We start from the raw sequence: 14,623 nt of genomic DNA on the forward strand, positions 1-14,623 counted from the left end.
GCCAAAGCACAGAAAGGACCATAGGGCCGGCCCCACTATAACACAGCATTCTTCACTGACCCATAGCCCTACAGGGGCCCAAACTGGAGACACAGGAACAATTGTGAGGATGGCGATGGGCCAGACAGTGTTTTTCTGTTGTGCTTGGTGTTCTTAAGGGTCAGACCAACTTGATGACTCTTACAGCAACAATAACAGAGACAAAATGTGATACAGGCCACACCTCATGGGGAAGCTTCCCCTTTCAGCTGATTGGATGCTCTTAGCAGATCTGTTGTGATGTTGAACAAAGTTTACAAGGACAGTGTTGTGGGAAAAATTCAAATGTATGAGTGGTTTTCTCATTTCATAAAGGTGAAATATTGATTAATGACAAACCTCTCTCTGGACATCTGTCAACTTTCCGAACAGATGAAAATGTTGTGCACTTGTGCTCAAAGGCCAATAATATACCATTGAAGAGACGGGGAAGTTATCTGGACTATCTTGGAGCTCGGTTCAGCGAATTCTAATGGAAGATTTGGGAATGAGAAGGGATGGTGCAAAATTTGTGTCTTGGATTCTGACTGACCAGGAAAAAGAGCATCAAGTAGAAACATGCCTTGCTTTGAAAGAACAGCTTAGAAAGGACCCGGACTCCCCAATTCCCCCAAGGTCATTACTAGTGATAAGACATGGTGCTATTCTTATGACCCTGAAAGCAAACATCAATGGAAGATGCCATAGGCTCCTTGGCCCCCAAAATCTTGTCAAGTGAAATCAAAGATCAAGACAATGGTCATTTGGGTTTTTTTGATGTGAGGGGGATAGTGCATTTGGAGTTCGTTCCACCAGGTCAGACTATTATTCAAACTTTCTATTTAGAGGTTCTGAAAATATTGTTTAATATTGTGTGACAAAAAAGCCTGATTTGTGGCAGACATGGGGGACTGGTTTTGTCACCACGACAATGTACCTGTTTATGCAGCCATATCAGTGCACCTCTTTTTGGCAAAAACAGCACACGTCTCTTGCCCTACTCACCTTACTCACCTGACCTCACTCTGTGTGACTTCTTTTTGCTTCCAAGAATGCAGAGTGACATGAAAGGACAGTGATTTGATGACATAGAAGAGTTGAAATAAAAAACAGGGAGGTGCTCTCAATTATCCAAACACCGGAGCTTGAAAACTGTTTCCAATAATGGAATCACAGATTTGACAAATGTATTAAATGTAATAAAAATTTAAATACATAGCTTAAAAAAATTTCAGTTTTTTTGGTACACCCGTATGTATATACCTATATAACTTTATCTCTATCTCTGCCTCTAAACCTCTATCTATCTATCTATCTATCTATCTATCTATCTATCTATCTATCTATCTATCTATCATCCATCCATCCATCCATCCATCTATCTCTCAGCTATCATCATCATCATCATCTATCTGGTGTTGAGTTATAGTATGGAGACCTATAAGAAGATCTAATGTTAAAATCAACTTATGAATGAACTAAAACACACTCCAAATTTAGAGTCTATCACCTACTATCTTTCCCAAGTGTACAACACTATATCTTTTTTATTGATCAGACAATGATATTACAAATTTCCTTGTTTCTTTTTCCTCTTAGATGGCTGAATTTGATGATTTTCTTTATTTATTACTTCAATGCTGATAGCCAATTAAAAGCCACTGTAAGCAAAACATCAGATATGAAATATATGAATGAAAATAAACTTTTAAATCTATAAATGTATATTTTAAAAGTTTAATATTGGATTCCACAAAGTTAATTCTTTTTAGTTTTGGAAGACTGTTCTACTCTGCCACCCCCATTCTGTCATGGAGGGATAGGTATTTAAAGTCTCTAGAATCAGTAGGAGGGAGTTGTTGATTATTATCATTATTTGAGTTTATAAATGCTCCTGAAAGGTTTTTTTGTGAGTCATCCTGGGCCTAGGACTTTGTTTGACTTTCATGATCAGGAATATTTGCCAAGCTTCTGTCAACCTAATGGGCTTCTTCATGTAGGTATTGATTCGAGGGAAGCGTAGTAGCATGTGTGGCATATGCATCTTATTAGACATAATAATTAGGTGTCAGTATTTTTCTGCTTTCTGCCTTTGTTCCTCTTACTTCCTAGCGGGTGAAGATGCTTGGATAAAAAAGGCCCACATGTGCTCCCTTCTGTTCTGTACATCTCTCTGCCTAAGTCCATGCTTCTCAAACCTGGATGTGCACCTTGTTAAAAGGTACATTTGAAATCAGTAGGTCTACGGCAGGGCCAGAGGGTTTTCATTTCTGCCAAGCTCTCAGGTGGTGTATAGACTGCTAGCCTGTGGACCACACACAAGGCAGCCAGCCCTAAGCCACAATGCTGTAGCCTCTGCTTGGCAGAGAATGTTGTACTGAGAAAGAAGCAGACAAAAATTCGCCTGACAGTAAATCAGTCGTTTGCTTCCCTCGGCTTCTATCTCTTGCAGGTATAGCTCCCTCAAGCTCTTCTTGTGAAGAATGGGAGGCAAGGAGGGTCTCTCAGCTCAAGTACCATGCTGATGCCATCGTACCAATAATCTCCCTTAAAATTCTAAGTTGAAAACTGCTGTTGTGAGGTACGTGCCCTCCAGAGACGGATGATCAATAGCCAGAATGATATCACTGTTACTTTTATTCCCTTTCTTGATTTATGTGTAATTTAAAAGTCTTAAGACACTCAGTCTCCATGGAAGCCATCCTCAGGTTGTTGATATTTTTGGAGATTCCTGTTCAGTGGCAAAAAAGAGTTGTTTTGTTTTGTTTTTTCAAACTAGTGATACCTGAATTAAAATAACATTCCCCAACACAGCTTTAAACATCAATGAAAACTCAGCAAATCTGCAGGGGCACATTAGCCTGTTTAAGGAAGCAGGCCGGCAGGGAGATAGAGAATTATTCTAGTCTGATTGAGGATGTTAGCAGCCTCTGTCAAATACCTATTCCTTGGTCGCAGTAATGATACTGAATTGTATTTCTTTATGGGATGGTTCTTGTAGAAACATCCAGGAACATTTGGTTTGTGTTGGAGACTGTGAGAGCTACTAGGAGCAAGAAAGGTAAGACAGGTGGCTGCCGACCAGAGATCTAAACTCAGCCCAGTAGTAACTAGCCCATTCAAAAGAGGAGATTTAGGATGTTAATAGATGCATCCAACAAATATGTGTTAAGTTACCACCATGTACCAAGTAGAGTGGTGAAATTAGTGCACACAGCCCATACTTCCATGGAGCTTGTTAAATTGTCAATCACACAAATGAATATGTGCTGGCAGGTGGATTATTAATGCCATGAAAGGAGAAAAGCCAATGGGGCACCATGGTTGAGATTGGGAATAAGAGAGAGCTAATTGGAGAAAGGGACATTTTTCTTGTTCTTCAGACTCTGAGGACTAAGCAGGGGTTTACTAGGGTTACTATGGGAAGACTGACCATGGTAGAAAGAGGCCTGAGGCAGAGCAAAAATCAGTGCAGTCCAAAACTAAAGGCAGGTCAGGGTGGTCATATTTGTGAGAGAAAGGGAGCGAGGAATGAGATGAGGCTAGCTAGACCAGTAGAGAGAGGAATCTCAGATAGCAATGCCTTCTAGGCCTTGACATGGAGTTGATTTTTACCCCCTGAATCCAGTGGGAAACCATGTAATCCATTTTGCTTTGGGGAAGTTGAGTATGAGTATAAATGGGAGTAAGGCAGAAATGATAGTGGAGGGACCAGGTGGAGCTACTAGCAGGGGCATTTTTTTTTTAATATACTTATCAGGAAGTTCTAACACTAAGTTACTTGACATCAACTCGGAGACTCATTTGGTCAGAATGTTTCATTCACTCGACACTTACATTTACTGGCTACTGGGATACAAAATAGGAGTGTTTGTGGCATACTGGTTACGAGCTGGGCTGCTAACACAAGGTTAGTGGTTCAAAACCACCAAATGATCTGTGGGATTTCTACTCCTGTTAAGAGTTATTGTCTTAGAAACCCACAGGTGTTTAAAGATCATTCCAGTTTTCTAAGACTTAAATTTGTAAACTTTGTTTTCTCGAGTTTTACATAGCAAAGTGATGCTCAGAGATAAGTCATACAAATATTTTTGGCCAAACCACTTTTTTTTCTTATTAAGAAACAAAACATTCATGGAAAAAGTTTTAGTGGATCAAAATATCAAATTCCATTCATAGGGAATTTGCCTTCTAAAAGAAGTTCCAATCCATATTCTTGAGAAAATGAATGACATAAAAGTTGATGTGACTTCTGAGGGGCACTGATCAATGACAGTGAGATTGATAACATCTGTCCTCAAATTCATTCCCACGTGACATAGAAAGGAGAAGGCACTAAGAAGCCAACATGTTAGTTCTGGGTTATAGGAAGAAGTTCAGCTGTATTATAATTAGGAATAATACTGGACAAAGAGCTGTAGAAATTAATTTGAGATTTGTTTTTACATCAGGTGAAAGAAACAAGGTATTTTAAAATCGATGGTTTAGGGTTTAGACTTGGCCAAGCAGGACTTGAGTTGACCTCTTGTGGATGCCATTTGCCCTCCTGTATAACTGGGGCAATGTACTGAATTTTGGAGCTTATTTTTTTTCAGTAATATGGCAAAGGTAAAATAATACTTAAGGATGCATGAATGATGGCTAGTAGTTGAGCTAGTAGTTGAAGCAAAAGCTTAACTACTGGTCAAAAGGTTGGTGATTCAAACTTACCCAGAATCCCCTTGGAAAACAGGCCTGCTGATTAGCTCTGACAGTGCAGAACCATGAAAACCATGAATGAGCCCACATAGCATCGCGATGAAGCGCGGTCCACCCAGCGGCAACTACGTAATCTTCCGCTCACAGGTTTTAGAGAATTAGATAAATCAAGTAGCCGAAAGTGTTCGGTACTGTGATAAAAACAAACAAAAACCACCAAACTCCCAGCCACGGAGTCACTGCTGACTCATAGCGACCCCTGTGGGAGTCTGAGACTGTAACTGTGTACGGGAGTAGAAAGCCCAGCGTTTCTCCCACGGAGCTGCTGGTGGTTTTGAACTGCCGACCATTCAGATTGTTGCCTAACATGTAACCACTACACCACCAGGGGTCCTGACCACATGATAAGTGCTTATTAAATTGGTTGTTATGAAGGGAAAACAAATCTCTATTTTTTAAAAATCATTATATTGGGGGCTCATACAACTCATCATCCATCCATCCATCCATCCATCCATCCATCCATCCATCCATCCATCCATCCATTGTGTCAAGCTCATTTGTACATTTGTTGCCATCATCATTCTCAAAACATTTTCTTTCTACTTGAGCCCTTGGTATCAGTTCCTCATTTTCCTTCCTCCCTCCCCACGCCCCTCCCTCATGAACCCTTGATAATTTGTAAATTATTATTATTTTCAAATCCTACATTGTCTGACGTCTCCCTTCACCCACTTTTCTGTTGTCCATCCCCCAGGGAAGGGGTTATATGTAGATCCTTGTGATTGGTTCCCCCTTTCTACCACACCTTCCCCTTCCCCTCCGGGTATCACTACTCTCATTATTGGTCCTGAGGGGTTTATGTCCTGGATTCCCTGTGTTTCCAGTTCCTATCTGTACCAGTGTACATCCTCTTGTTTAGCCAAATTTATAAGGTAGAATTTGGATCATGATAGAGGTGGGGAGCACAATAGAAATTTACTCAAGCAGCACAAAGGGCTCAGTAAAGGCTGCCTAGGAACATCGTATAGTCCTGGTAACCCTGATGATGAAACTTGTCTCCCCACCACCAACGTGATGATAATGCCATAGGATGAGAACCACGTGGAAAGGAAGTTAAATGTAATTGGATCAATAATACATGTGCTATATCCCCGCCCCCCCTCCCCCCAACACACACACCCTGAGAGAAGGTGTGGAGTGACATCTGTGTGCTTCATGCACACAAAGGATGAAACTAGAAGGGTTTACTTGGGTCCCCTGGTCACAGGAGACCATGGTAGGGCTGACCTGCAGCTTGTGGGGATGGTAGTGGTGAGGTCGATTTAGGTAACAAATCATACCTGGTTTTAATCACGCTGTGCCTCAGTTCTACTAGATGTGTGTTTGCTGCGGAAGAACCAGGGGCTGGGAAAGGTGCCCCATGGTGTTTGGGTTCTGATGGGAGTTTCCAGGTAGCCTGCTGCTTTGTTGCTCCCCACCCCTCCTGCTGCCCAGGCAGGTTGGAGGAGATCCATAAGCCTATACTTACATGGTTCTTACTGGATATATTTAAAGAACACGTTAAATTGTACATTTTCCAGCTACAGACACAGATGAGTTGTCAGTGATCCAGTAGTCAAATTTACTGAGCTAGCAAATTGAAGAACAGCAATTGTTTGAACTTAGTTTCTCTGTTTCCTTTCCTTTTTAACTTTCATTTCTGTTACGCAGCTTCTGTGTGCCAGGCACTCTGCTAATAGCTTAATGAACCCATTGTCATTGAGTTTATTACAACTCTAAATGACCCTGTAGGACAGAGTAGAACTACTTCACAGGGTTTCCTAGGCACTAATATTTACAGGAGTGTATGGCCTGGCCCTTTTTTCCAGGGCACCTCTGGGTGCACTCAAACAATGAACCTTTCTGTTAGTAGTCAAGCACGTTAACTGTTTGGTTTGAGTTTGATTTTTGATTACTTTTCCAAGAAACTGGTCTCTCCTGACGTGTCCAAAGTATTTGATATGAAATCTTCCCATTTTTGCCTCTAAGGAGCAATCTGGCTATCCTTCTGCCGAGATAGCTTTGTTCTTTTGTCGGACCTGTGGTACTGTAAATATTCTTCTCCAACACCATAGTTCAAATGCTTCCGTTCTTCTTCAGTCTTCCTTATTCAATGTCCAACTTTCACGTGCATATGAGGCCATGATAAATATTATGGCTTAGATCAGGCACACCTTAGTCCTCAAAGTAGCATCCTTGCTTTTCAATGTTCTAAAGCGGTCTTGGGCAGCAGCTTTCCCCAATGCACTGCAGTTTGATATCTTGACTGCCGCTTTCAGGAGCATTGATTGTGAATCCAAGTAAGAGAAAGTCTTCGACAACTTCCACCTGTCCTTCATTCATCATGATGCTACCAATTGGTCCAGTTGTGAGGATTTTGTTTTTCTTTACACTGAGTTGTAATCCATACTGAAGGCTGCAATCCTTGATCCACATCAGCAAGTGCTTCAAGTCCTCCTCACTTTCAGTAAGCAAAGTTGTTTCATTTGCCTACCAAGGTGGTTAATAAGCCTTCCTCCAATCCTGAAACCACATTCCTCTTCATAAAATCTAGTTTATCTGGTTATTTGTTCAGCATACAAATTGAATAAGTATGGTGAGCAGATCCAACCCTGAGCAGAACTTTCCCAATATTAAACTATGTAGTGTCCCCTGTTGGGTTCACACAACTGCGTCTTAATCCAGGTACAAGTTCCACATGAATACAATGAAGTGTTCAGAATTCCCGTTCTTCTCAAGGCTGTCCACAGTTTGTTATGATCCACAGGGTTGGGTGCCTTCGTGTTAAATCCTTAAATAGAACTACTCGTCAGTGAGTCACATCTATTTGCCATTAACTCCTACATAACATAAAATGTTAAATTGTACTATTTTCAAGGTTCTACTGCGAGTTACTTTTTGAGTAATGAAACATGGGATTTTGAATTAAAGGACCTAGTACTTCTGCTTAATAGCTGTGATCTTGGTGGAAGTCATTTGATGTTCATGCAGCTAGGTTCTCTATCTAAAAATAAGAAGAGAAATGATGCTATCTAAAACTAAGATCCAGCATTTAGCATACTGTAGTTCATAGGAACTCAAAAGCAATCTTTAAATGAATGAATACTTTTCTACCCTGTGAAGATTAAATGAAAGCTGGCACGTGAAAGAAGCTTGGAAACAGTTTCAATAATAGTTCATGTACAACAATAGTTCTTACACTGTATTATAAAGCTAATTTATTCTAGTATAAAAGCAAATTTAAAATTTTTTTCTGTGTTGTGGACTGAGCATGATTCCTCATCCAGATTTATTCATTCAAATAAGGGTTCATTTCCAAAATTTTCCGCACACATTATAACAATTGAAAATGAGATAGGGAATATATTGAGTTGCTACCCCATTTAATGAGCTATTAAACTTCCCATCAGAAAGCAGGAACTCAGAGGGAGTCCAAAATAGCAACTACTGAATAACCAGCCAAACCATTAGCTACATTTAAGAGCCAGAAGTTCATTTTTTAACACACCTACCAGATAAACTAAACTTGGAGTGCAGGTGGAAGTCAGATTGGGTGAGACACGGCTCTGTACGATAACATTTATTCAGCAATTTTGAGGCAACACTTTTAATATGGAGTTGCAGGCTTCCTTCCGTTTAAGGTATGAAAAGCTGCTTCTGCTACAGAATCTTAGGTGAGAGTTTTCTTGAAATGCTAGTTTGTTTTCAACCTGTCAGTGCTATTTAACTGAACTGGCGGTGGCTTATCACCTAATCCACACTTCGCTATTCTTGTTGTTCAACTATTGCTTTCCCATTCTTGAGATAATTGTAGGGTAAACCAGGTGTGGTTGAGCCTGGCTTTGATGTTAGTAGACTTTCCATGTTTCCCATGAATGATTTATTTCATTGAGAGTTTCTTTGAGCTTGAGATAGAGTTCAATGTTCTCAGAAGACTAAAAAAAAAAAAATCCCTTAGGCATGTGATAGAAAGAAAGAATGTTGCTTCTTCAGTTCATCCATCTAGAAGGCAGGCTAGTGGGAAGGCTGGAGCAAAGGCTAGACTAAATTAACACATTGATTACAATATTTACTGTTTATATGTACGGTACCAAGAAACCTGCTGGTTATCCCAAGGGGTAGACTGGAATGGAGAGAAGAGAAAGGTAGTTGTGCATAAAGGGGCATAGCAGATAAGAGAAAATATTTCTTCAGGGGCTAGTATGGACCCAATATTTTATTAGCAAGAACAGCTGCAAAAAATAGTGACAACAATAACAACCATGAGACTCTCATTTAACTGAGCTACAGTCAATAAATAAATATGATACATTGCAAGAGGCAAAGTTGTGGCAAAGTATCTCTGTAATTTTTTTCAAAAGCCAAGATGTCATGTTGAGACTGAAGTGTGCTTTATCCAAGTCATGGTCTTTCCAGTCACATCACAGGTGCGCAAAAGCAAGGCAATGAAAAAGGAGATGGAAGAAGACTATAATACAATGATGCTATTAGAAATGAATATTGAATATACCGTAGGCTATCAGAACAATGAGCAAATCAGTCTTTTATGAAATAACCAGAATGTTCCTTAGAAGCCAGGATGATGAAGCTTTGGCTTATTTTCTTTGGAAATGTCATCAGGACTAATCAATGACTAGAAAAAGACATATTATTTGATACGGTAAAGGGTCAGTGAAAGTGAGGAAGACCCGTAATGAGGAAGACCCGTATATTTGACTCAATAGGCAAAACTATGGATTCAAATATACCAATTATCATGAAGATTGTCAAGGACTGGCAACATTTCATTCTGTTTTACTTAAGGTTGCGATGCGTCAAAGCTGATTCGATGCCAGTGAAAACAATAGGCTATGTGTCAGGCACTATACAACTATACCGAAAGAGGGAGGTAATAGTCTTTCCATTTGGGGTTTAACCAATGAGGAAATGGAAGTAAAGAGGGGTTAAATAATTTTTCCTAGAATTAGATCGTCTGGAATTTAAGCCTATCTGAGGCTCCAGCCTGGGGCGTTTCCACTTTATCATACTGTAGAACAGCAAGAGGGACCTCAAGGAGTTTTGCCTATTCCTATTTTTCCTGATATTCAGAGCTTACATGAGAGAACAGGGGGTTGACTCAAGACTGATACAGAGATACCTTTTTATTTTTTCCTGAATGAGTGAAAGAATTTATATTTTGTCCTCCTTCGATGCTCAAACAGTATGGATGCTGATGAGTGGCTGTGGTAGTTACATAATTTGGTGTCAACTTGAAGGTATGAGTGAAGGGGTGAAGTTTTGCCTGCCAATCACGTCACAGCCTGATGATGCCTCCTTGTGGGTGTAACCTTCTCATGAGGAGGATTCTGGGAACTTGCTCTCTCTCTGCCTTTGTCTTCCTATTGACAATTGTTGAGACCTGTGAGAGGCTCCCTGCCCCTCTGTTTTCACCTGCCTGTTGACCAGACACATTGAGCTATGCTGAGACCTGCTAAAACTTTGGAGATGCTTCCAGCGCCACTGGATCTACAAGACTTAGCACCTGCTGGCCTGTGATCTCACTGTCTCTTGGTTCAGTTGTCAGAATGACCGTGTGGATCCTAACAATCTATGGATAACAATGTGAAGAATGGGAATGTCAGAACACTTAAGTATGCTCATGTAGAACCTGTCCATGGACCAAGAGACAGTTATTCAAAAAGAACAAGGAGACCACTGTATGGTTTAAAATCAGGAAAGATGTGTGTCAGGGTTATATGCCCTCGCCATACTGATTCACTCTGTTTGCTAAGCAAATATTTTGCAAAGATGGACTATATAAAGAAGAACAAGGCATCAACATTTGAGGAAGAGTTATTAACAACCTGTGATATGCAGATTGCTCAATCTTGCTTGCTCAAAGCCAAGATGATTTGAGGCATTTGATGAAAACCAGACTATCACTCAATATAAAGAAAACAGAAATCCACAGCCTAATGCTTTGCATAGTGAATAAAGCACAAGTAAACATCTTTCAACCAAGATCTATTTGATGTCAGCAATGATAGCTCTCATTCCATGTCCTCTTTTGAATCTGGCTTGAATTTTTAACAGTTCCTTGTGGATATTCGGCTGCAACTTTTTATGATTATCTCCTGCAAAATTTAACTTGCATGTAATATTAATGAGATTGTTCAATAATTTCTGTATTTTTCTGGGTCACCTTGTGGGAATGGGCACAAATATGGATCTCTTCATCAGCTGACCAGTTTGCTGTCTTTTAAAATTCTTGGCAAAGACTAGTGAGGGCTTCCAGACCTGCATTAGTGTTTTGAAACAGTTCATTTGGTGTTTATCAATTCCTAAAGGCAAAGCAAAGGACCTTCAAGGTTACTTTTTAAATGTGTCTGCATGCCTAGCCCCTAGACAATCCCTGAAATGAGTCAGTAAGCTCAACGTAAGGGGATGGAGAATATGTAACCAAATTATTTTATATATTGTTGGGAGTTTTTCTGGATTTAGCAGGTAAAATATGAATTGTGGTGAAATTAGAACATGGATTCATTTAATCTACAAGCTGAATTGAGAGCTCACCTCTCCCTAATCTCCTCACCCTGACTGCCAGAGTATACTCAGTCATCTTTCTCAAACAGGTTAATGTCAGGGAGTCTCAATGACAATAATTGGGAGCAATCGGGCACAAATGAGCATTTTCTTGCATCTATCTCCTGTCCAGAGATTTTAGAGTTGGGTTAAATGCAGAAGGGTTTCAATGCCCGTGCACCTACATTTTCTTTGTTCCTTCTTCAGAGAATCCCTTCAGGGGTTCTCAAAATTTCATGAGCATATAAAAATGGAGCTGTACACACAATATCATGAATCTGAAATTCTGAGATAATGTTCAAGCTCCTAATTTACAATACGTTTTTGACCAGCTATAATTTGTGCTTTACAAAGTGATTTAACTGCTATCCCTTTTATATTTTTCCCAATAAAAGATGTATTCATACAATCAATCACTGGACCAAACACCATGGGACTTGGACCTTTACTGACAAGCTGAGGAATTACTAACACTGCGCTTAGGCGATCCAGCAAATGGAGGAAGAGGCTCCTGAGTCACTAAGAATTTGCACGGAAACAGAAAAAGAATCACCAGTTTGTGCTTGTGGGGGTGTACAGTCGAGTTGGAATTGACACATGGGCAACATGTGGCAATGTGTTTGCTTGGTTTTGTGGTTTTAAGGAGCCTGGAGAGTGTAAGCAGTTTTCACTAAGCTACTCGCAGCTTAAACCCAACCATTGACTACCAGGAAGAAATGGCTTGGTGATCTGCTTCTGTAAGGATTATAGCCAAGAAAGCCCTACAGAGCAGTTCTATTCTGTGACACAGAGTCAAGACGAGATGAGATGCAGTCCACTTGACTGCAGTTAACTACATTAGCCAATTATGGCCACAATCATAATCTTTAGCACATCACCCAAGGGCTTTGGTTTAAACTATCACTTATTCTGATGCATTTGCGTCAGTGAGTCAGCTGATCAAGACTAGAATCTTCTGGAAAACTGCTTCTGGCTGCTGGTCAGTTGCACTTGGCTTTAGCTTTAAGTTAGGCTCCCTTTGTTTTGTGGCTCAGGCTGAAAGATAGCAGCTATCTGAAACATGCTGTGTGCAGTCGACAGGGAAAACTCAATGACGACAAGCAACATTTAAGTTTATGTTTGTATAATATTTGATAACTTCCCACTAGTCAAAGTACATCATACGCCAAGCATAAAGTCAAAGGACTCAGGGAACACACTCCAACTACCATTGTAGAGGACATGGTAGAGGCACAGTGTACAATTCAACTGCACGGGGGTAAAGATTAGGGACTCAAAATTCCAGATGCACCATGGGAGGAAGATGTGAGTGTGTAAGGGAATGAAACTCCTGCTAGATGAATTAAGGTCTAAGGCTGCTAAGTCAGCACCCTTTCTCAGGTCAGCCATGGTATTTTTTTTTCTTCTCCTTCTCTGTGTTAACTTTTACATATGTTGCCTAATCTGGACTCCAATGGTCAGGACTGATTTTCCCAGAGCCAACACTGCTCATGGATGTATGTAGGAAAAAAGGTTCACCCCTCAAACTCTAGAAAACCTAACTTTTAAATTATGAAAATTTCATTCCTATCTTTAAAATAGGAGTTACCTGATACAAACTGTTAATTTCTTTACACCTGAGTTTCTTCGTTGATAAATCAGGTCTACTTTATAGAATGACTGAGTAGAATGAATAAACAATGTAAGTGAAGCACTTATTACAAAATTTCTCAGTAAATGTTTTTCTTGCTATTATTTTTAGAAATACTCTTAGTAAGTATATTCTGAAGTTGGACAAAGGAATATGCCCAAGAACATTTCATACCAAGGTCTTGAGAGGAAATATTTGATTGGTACTTTAGGTGATATTGCCCGACAGGAAGCACAGATAGAGGTCAACACACAAGGACTAAGTTCAAAGTAGCTGTAGACATCAGCAGTGCCCCCTGTCCATGGTGTTTCCCTTGTACATGTTCGTCTTGTGGTCATTTCTGGAAATATCTGCTGAAAATACTGTCATGGTTCTCACTGAAAGGACAAACAGGCATCTGGAAGCATTGTTCCCAGGACCTCTCATCTCAATTTGATTCTTTATTTTGTCATGGATTAAGCTGCCGGTTAAATTTTGTGGTGTGTGCATTAGTCTGGATTTGTAAGAGTTATCGTCATTTGGGAAATCATCAACCTGTCTGCATAGAATGACTTAGGAAACAGATATCTCTCAAGAAATATCAGAACTTTCTTTGACTTCAAAACATTTTGTTCAAACTCTAGGATGGCAGTGTGCACTGACAAAATCACAGTCTATGTGGTATTACCCAGGAATAATTATTGCCACTTGAAATAATAATTGGGAGGCCAGTGGCACTCCTAATTATATAGGATTTCAAAAGGGTTGTCACAGTATTACTGGTGAGCCATGAATCCTTCACATGTTTGTTCTCAAATTTTGATCAATGTGTACAATTAATTTTTGTTACAACTGAGGGTACATATTATTATAATGATTTCTGTCAGATAGAAGGCTGTGCTAAGTGAAACTTATGAGACCCCATGGAGTAGAGAGAATGTGCTGACAGTTCGAAAAGGCTAATCATGATATCAAGTCCACATTAAGGAAAAGTTTGGGTTTCTTGGAATGCTCAAAAACTTGGCCTTATGGGTCTTTTACAGAGCTTAGTCTGAGAAGGTATCTGTTTTTCTAAATATTTTGCATTGGACTGAAGGATAATCACCCAAGAGTGTCCAGGTGAGATTTACTTTGCTACACACTCTGAAGCATCATCCTACTGTAACAAAATCATACCATGATTATTACCGACTTGTTTATTGTTGCTTTCTATTTCTTACTTGCTTTACTGTGTGGTCAAAATTTCTAGCACCTTAGCACTATAGAACCATAGTTTTCAAAGGCTATTAGGAGAGAAGATTAGTCTGTACCTAGGGAATGGGAATCTGGGATCATTCTAGCTGTTTAGGAAGAATTTGGGATGTGGGTAAGCACACAATATCTAAAAAACAGCAAGTTTGGAAGTTCTGAATATTAGAATAAAGTGACCCCCTTCAAAAAAACTCCCCCAAAGAAAATTTCTCACTGCCTTTGAGTCAGTGATCCTGTACTTATAGTGATCCTGTACCCAAGAAAATCAAAGGTTGTGAAGGTGAAAAAATATACATTCCAAAAAGAAAAAACATCTGGGACTGTAGGATTTTTTAGGGGCTGTGGCCCTAGTGATTGGTAAATATTTCTTAAGTAATAAAACCCCAAACGCACTATCACTGAGTCAACACTGACTCATAGAAACCCTACAGGACAGAGAACAAT

The sequence above is a fragment of the Echinops telfairi genome, unplaced genomic scaffold (genome assembly GCF_000313985.2).
Source record: "Echinops telfairi isolate 266 unplaced genomic scaffold, ASM31398v2 ScPeMD7_31;HRSCAF=116, whole genome shotgun sequence".
NCBI lineage: Eukaryota > Metazoa > Chordata > Mammalia > Afrosoricida > Tenrecidae > Echinops > Echinops telfairi.